The 7292-nt window shown below is 39.2% G+C and overlaps 2 protein-coding genes and 1 non-coding gene across 3 annotated transcripts in view; 1 reads left to right on the top strand and 2 right to left on the bottom strand.

The window, feature by feature from the left end:
• The window catches only part of LOC108301632, a 480010-nt gene that overhangs the window by 291260 nt on the left and 181458 nt on the right, over window positions 1-7292 (top strand). The gene's annotated exons all lie outside the window — the stretch shown is intronic.
• The window catches only part of RAB10 (RAB10, member RAS oncogene family), a 95131-nt gene that overhangs the window by 81230 nt on the left and 6609 nt on the right, over window positions 1-7292 (bottom strand). The gene's annotated exons all lie outside the window — the stretch shown is intronic.
• Window positions 6407-6513, bottom strand: LOC119471038. Its single transcript, XR_005200028.1, has one exon. It is a non-coding gene; the product is annotated as a U6 spliceosomal RNA (small nuclear RNA).

Raw genomic sequence — 7292 nt, 5'->3', positions numbered from 1 at the left:
AAAAAAAAAAAAAAAAAAAAGTAAGGAATAGACAAGAAAAAACAACTAGAAATTAAAAAATAAGACAGCTGAAATAAAACTTTCAATATAAAGGTAAAACGATAAAGTCAAAGAAATCTCCCAGGCAGTAGAATAAATTAACAAAGTTGGAAGTGGAAAGGGCCACCAAGTACCCAGAACAACAAAAAAGCCCCACCCAACAAGGTACATGATTATAAATTTTTTAAACTAAGAATTTAAAAAATTAGCAATCTTCCAGAGACAAACTAGGCTGCTATAAACAAATAATTATCCTACTGATAAAGGATAAAGAATCAGAATAGTATCAGAACTATCAGCAACTGGAAGACAATGGAGTGATGCTTTCAAAGTCTTATGGGAAAACTGTTTTCAACCTAGAACTCTATGCCTTGTCAAACACTCAACTGAGTGTAAAGGAAAGAATGAAGACATTGTTAAACATGGAAAGCCTCAAAAAATTTCCTTTACCATATACCCTTTTAGCAAGAAACGACAGAATGATACGCTCAAAAGCAGAAAACCAACAAAGAAAGGTATTGCAAAAAAATAAAATAAAATAAATAAGGTATCACATACAGGAGAGAAACTTACAAAATTTCCAAGGCAATAATTGAGAAATAGGCATAATTAATAAGCAGTCCATTACTGAATCAGGACAGAGGAAAATATCTAGTAGAGAGGTGTCCAGGAAAACAATAAAAACCAAAAGATTATTTCTCTGATGGTTTGGCTATGTGGAAATTCATTCTGAGAGGTTGCTGGAGTACACAGGAAGATTGAAATTAATCAAATGAGAATTTTTAACTTCAGAAGAAAAGAAATATAGTAGACTACTTGACTAAATGGAATATTTACACAGCCACATTAACGTAACCACTGCATACCAATTTAAGAAAGAATTGAAACAGAGAGTGGAATGAGACTATAAAAGGTTAAAATTCTCATCTAGGCCAGGTGCAGTGGCTCATGTCTGTCATCCCAGCACTCTGGGAGGCTGAGACCTGAGGTCAGAAGTTCGAGACCAGCCTGGCCAACATGGTGAAACCCCGTCTCTACTAAAAATACAAAAATCTAGCTGGGCGTGGTGGTAGGCGCCTGTAATCCCAGCTACTCAGGAGGCTGAGGCAGGAAAATCGCTTGAATCAGGGAGGTGGAGGTTGCAGCGAGCCGAAATTGCACCATTGCACTCCAGCCTGGGCAACAAGAGCAAAACTCCACCCCAAAAAAGAAAAGAAAAAAAAAGATTTCAGAAGGCACACTGTAAATTATGGTAAGAGTAAACCACTAAGTCAACTTTTCATTCCTGTCAGGTAATACACAATCTCTGAAACCTTGAGAACATCTACATCATCTGATTAACTATATGAAATTAGGTGGGGAAGAAAGGCCTTCATATTCAATAAATGGTACTGGAGCAAACAGACATCTCTTCCACAAGCAAAAAATAAGTCAACCTCAACCTAAACCCCACACTATTAAGAGAATGAAAAGACAAGCTACACACTGGAAGAAAGTATTTGCAAACCACATATCCAACTAAGGACTAGAATTTTATTTATTTTTCTATTCTTTTGAGATAGAGTCTCACTGTCATCCAGACTGGAGTGATCACAGCTCACTGCAGTCTCAACCTCCCCGTCCTCAGCTGATCCTCCCATCTAAGTCTCCCAGGTACCTGGGACTACAGGTGTGCACCACCACATCCAGTTAATTTTTTTTCTTTTTTGTAGAGATAGGGTTTCCCCACGTTGCCCAAGCTAGTCTGAAGTGATCCACCCACCTCAGCCTCCCAAAGTGCTGGGATTACAGGCATGAGCCACTAATCTGGTCAGGACTAGGATTTTAAATGCCGAAAGAACTTTCAAAACAATCCAATTAGAAAATGGGCAACCACATGAACACACATTTTTCCAAAGATGGCAAATAAGCACATAAAAAAACTTTTCAACGCCTTTGGCAATCAGGGAAATGCAAATTAAAAACCATGAGATTATCACTACACACTTACCAGAATGACTGAAGTACAAAACAGTGTAACATTATCAAATGCTGGTGAGGATGCAGATAAAGTTCACCCATACACTGCTGAGGATGGGGGTGTAAAATGGTATCGCCGTTCTGGAAATAGTCTGTTAGTTTCTTATAAAACTAAACATGCAATAACTATGTGACCCATCAACTGCAGTTTTGGGTGTTTATTCCAGAGAAATGAAAATTTATGATCACACAAAAACCTGTACACAAATATTCGTAGCAGCTTATTCCTATTAGCTAAAAACTGGCATCAGCCCAGATGTTTGTTCCTCAAGGGGTGAAGATTAAACAAACTATGGTACATACCATTAACTACTACTCAACAATTAAAAAAACAAACTAATGGGCCCAGCACAGTGGCTCACACCTGTAATCCCAGCACTTTGGGAGGCCAAGGCAGGCAGATCACCTAAGGTCAGGAGTTCGAGACCAGTCTCGTCAACACAGTGAAACCCTGTCTCTACTAAATACAAAAAAACTAGCCAGGTGTGGTGGCACATGCCTGTAGTCCCAGCTACTTGGGAGGCTGAAGCAGGAGAATAGCTTGAACCCCGGAGGCAGAGGTTGCAGTCAGCCAAGATTGCACCACTGCACTCCAGCCTGAGTAACACTGAGACTCTGTCTCAAAAAAAAAAGAAAGAAAGAAAGAAAAAGGAAAAACAACTAATGATACACACAACTTGCATTACTCTCCAAGGAATTATGCTGAGTGGGAGTTGGGGGGGGGGAGCCAATCCCAAAAGGTTACATTCTATATGATTCAATTTATATAACATTTGTAAAGTGGCAAAATTTTAGAAATGGAGGACAGTTTCAGTTACCAAGGTTTGGAGTGTAGAAATATTGGGGACTATGATTATAAAAGAACGTGAAGGATCCTTGCTCCTTGGAACTGTTGTGTACTCACTATGGTGGTGGATACATGAACCTATATGAGTAATAAAACTGTACCAAATTTAATATAAATACAAATGAATAAAAATAAAACTGGGGAAATTTTAATAAGACTGATGTATTACAACAGGTGTAAATATTCTGGTTGTGATGTTATACTACAGTTTCCCAAAACTGTTACCATTGGGAGAAACTGGGCGAAGTGTACAAGAGATCTCTTTGTATTGTCTTTCACAACTGCATGATAAATTACAATTATCTTAATAAAGATTTCAATTTAGGCCGGGTATGGTGGCTCACGTCTGTAGTCCCAGCCCTTTGGGAGGCTGAGGCGGGCAGATCACAAGATCAAGAGGTCAAGACCATCCTAGCCAACATGGTAAAACCCTGTCTCTACTAAAAATACAAAACTAGCTGGGCATGGTGGCAGGCACCTGTAGTCCCAGCTACTCAGGAGTCTGAGGCAGGAGAATCGATTGAACCTGGGAGGCGGAGGTTGTAGTGAGCTGAGATCTCGACACCGCACTCTAGCCTGGCGACAGAGCAAGACACTGTCTCAAAAAAAAAAACTTCAATTTTAAAAAGACTGTACACAAGCATTACTAATGATATGAAAGAAACCAATCAACACTGTCTTCTGTTCTAATTTTGATGTGATGTACTTTTTGGGTCTCCAGAATAACGGTTTTTCCATTTTCTAATGTTTTACAACCTTGGAAACTCTGTTTTCTGGGTCATATTTGAAACACAGCATTCTAGGCCAGGCACAGTGGCTCACACCTATAATCCCAGCCCTTTGGGAGGCTGAGGCAGGAGGATCACTTGAGCCCAGGAATTCGAATCCAGTCTGGGCAACAGCAAGGCCCTGTCTCTACAAAAGTCAAATAAAATAAAAACTAAACTCCTCCTTTATGACTTAACCATCTCAATAAACAGTTTTTTCATGCAAATCTCTTTAGCCAATCATACAATTTATATTCTGTGCTAAATGATGGTCTCTTATTTGTAAATAAACACTCAACAAGCTCCTACTCCTCTGTTCTTCACAACTGCTACCACAGCTCTGCCTGGGCAACCTTCTACTATTAATAGTTGAAAGAGATTGCCAATATTTCTCCTATTGTTCTCTCCCTTTTGCAAACAAAATAAGAATACCAGTATTTCCTTTGCTGTGCTTGTGCATCATGATATACAATTCTTTCTTCTCTATTATGCTCTAAGTTAGCAAAGGACAAGTAAACTGAACAAAATCCTTGATATTTTGTGCTAAGGCTTGTTATTTCCCTATTCTTGCCCCTCCCAAAAAAACAAAAAACCATAGCAACTCTACCTTTCAAATTAAAATTGATGGGTAGGACAACTATCATTGATTTTTTTAAACACAACAATGAAATTCTCAGAATGAGCAATGTGGTTATGAACGAGATTGGCTGTGGATTCTAATAAAAACTCTTGGCTGGGCGCAGTGGCCCACGCATGTAATCCCAGCATTTTGAGAGGCCAAGGCGGGCAGATCACCTGAGGTCACGAGTTTGAGACCAGCTTGGTCAACATGGTGAAATCTCATTTCTACTAAAAATACAAAAATCAGCCAGGCGTAGTGGCTTGTGCCTGCAATCCCAGCTACTGGGGAAGCTGAGGCAGGAGGATCGTTTGAATCCGGGAGGTGGAGGTTGCAATAAGCCAAGATCGTGCCACTGCCTGGGCAACAGGAATAAAACTCCTTCACTAATTAGCCATGTGGCCTTCTGGAAGTTACTTCACCTCACCAGTCTGTTTTCCCACTTTGAAAATTCATTTTAGGGTTTATTCCTGCACTAATATTTTATGATTCTAACATTCCAAGAAGGTCTATGTAGATACAGACAACAAAAAGACAAATCTGCCTTCAATATCTAAAAGTATAGACCAGTGATATTAAAGCATGGGAAAGTACCATAAAGGATCCTCGTTTCACAACCACTGGTTAACAGCAGCTAACATCTGGAACAGGAGGGGCCATCTGTAATCAAATGTTCTTTTAGAGAGCTGGGTCAAGCATCAGTTTTTTGGGTTTGTTGGGTGGTGGGGAAAATATATCTAAAACATTCACCATCTAAACCATTTTTTAAAACATGGCATAAAACATAATATTAAATTTGCCATCTTAACCATTTTCAATGTGTACAGTCCAATAGGTGTTAAGTGTATCACACCATTGTGCAACAGCTCTCCAGAGCCTTTTCATTTTTGCAAAACTGTAATGCGTTATTTTATACTCATTAAACACCTTCCTATTTCCCTCTTCCCCAGCCCCTGGTAATCATCACTTTTTCTCTTTTTATGAATTTGACTTTAGATATCCTCATATAAATGAAATCACATACTATTTGTCTTTTCATGCATTTCAAACATTTTCAAGTGTACAATTCAGTGGCATTAAATTAATTCATATTGTTATGCAACTATCACCACTATCCCTCTCTTGAACTTTTTCATCCCCACAAACTAAAACTCTGCTCAGAAAGCAATAATTCCCCATTACCACATCCCCCAGGCCCTGGTAACCACCATTCCACTAATTTGTCTATTACAGGTACCTCACACATTATCTGTCCTTTTGTATTCAAATCATTTTCAAGGCTCGTCCATGTGGTAACATTTTAGAATTTCCCTCCCTTTTAAGGCTCAGTAACATTCCATTTTATGTATATACCACATTTTTTTATCCATTCATCCACTGAGGAACCCTTGTTTCCACCTTTCAGCTATTGTGACTAAAGCTGCTATGAACACTGATGAAAAAAAAATATCTGTTTGAGTTTTTTATTGTTGTCTTTTGTTTTGAGACAGGGTCTTACTCTGTTGCCCAGGCTGGAGCGCAGTGGCGTGATCTTAGCTCATTGCAACCTCCGCTTCTCAGGTTCAAGTGATTTTCTTACCTTGGCCTTCCAAATAGTTGGTACAACAGGCATGCTCCACAACATCCAGCTAATATTTGGAGGTTTCTTGGTAGAGACAGGATCTCAACATGTTGCCCAAGCTGGTCTTGAACTCCTGAGCCCAAGTGATCTGGCCTCCCAAAGTGCTGGGATTTACAGGCATGAGCCACCTCACCTGGCCCTGTTTGAATCTTTGATTTAAATTATTCTAGATATAACTTGAAGTGCGATTACTAGGTCATATGGTAATCTCATTTTAAAGTTTTTGAGAAACTACTATATTGTTTCCCACTGTGGCTGCACCATTTCACATTCCTACCAGCAATGTACCAAGTTTCCAATTTCTCTACAACCTCAATTTGTTTTTGTCTTTTGTTGTTGTTATAACTATCCTAACGGTGACAAAATAACATCTCATTGTGGTTTTGATTTGCATTTCCTTAATTATTAGTGATGCTGAACATCTTTCTATGTGCTTACTGGCCTACTGTTCGTCTTCTTTGAAGTGTATCTGGATAGATTTTTTAAAAATAATAACAACTATGAAACACTTCACAAATTTGCAGGTCATCCTTGCACAGGGGCCATGCTAATCTACTCCATATCATTCCAATTTTAGTATATATGCTGCCAAAGCAAGCACTCTGAATAGTTTTTTGGGGTTTTTGGTTTAAGATAGAATCTCACTCTGTCACCCAGGCTGGAGTGTGATGATGCAATCATAGCTCACTGCAGCTTCAAAATCCTGGGCTCAAGCGATCCTCCCATCTCAGCCTCCTGAGTAGCTGGAACTACAGGTATGCACCACCACACCCAGCTAATTTTTTTATTTAAAAGATCTTTTTGTAGAGATGTGGTCTGACTAAGTTGCCCAGGCTGGTCTCGAACTCCTGAGCTCAAGCTATCCTCCTGCCTCAGCCTTCCAAAGTGTTGGAAATACAGGTGTGAACCATAGCACCCAGCCTAATCAATTGTTTCTTAAACTCTGGTTAGTGGAACCAACCCACTTTTCCAAAACTTAGCAAAAACATCCTGACAACATGTATTATACCTCTCTCAGGGACAACAGCCTTTACCAACTTGATTACTGACATGGAGCCCAGAGACTCCAATTCCCAATAGAAAATATTCCCTGTGAAAAAAAGGAGTTAAGTCTTATGGTGGTGAAAGAATTAATGACACCAAAAGGTAGCATATCCAGTATAGAAGCAGCCCACTAAAAACTTGTGCTTTGGGGACAAGTCTATGTAATTCCCACATCACTGATGAGAAATCCATTCCTGAGCTCATACTACCAAGACGGCTTTGGTAAAATCAACCACTGAAATCTGCTCATCCAAAAGCAGTAACTCTCTCAAGACTCTCTTTCAAACAACCTTTCAATTTCTTTTTTTTTTTTTTTTTTTTTTTGGGACGGAGTTT

Source organism: Cebus imitator, unplaced genomic scaffold (genome assembly GCF_001604975.1).
Source record: "Cebus imitator isolate Cc_AM_T3 unplaced genomic scaffold, Cebus_imitator-1.0 Scaffold1, whole genome shotgun sequence".
Classification (NCBI taxonomy): Eukaryota; Metazoa; Chordata; class Mammalia; order Primates; family Cebidae; genus Cebus; species Cebus imitator.
Note: the sequence above shows the minus strand (reverse complement) of the source record. Positions and strands in the feature narration are given on the sequence as shown.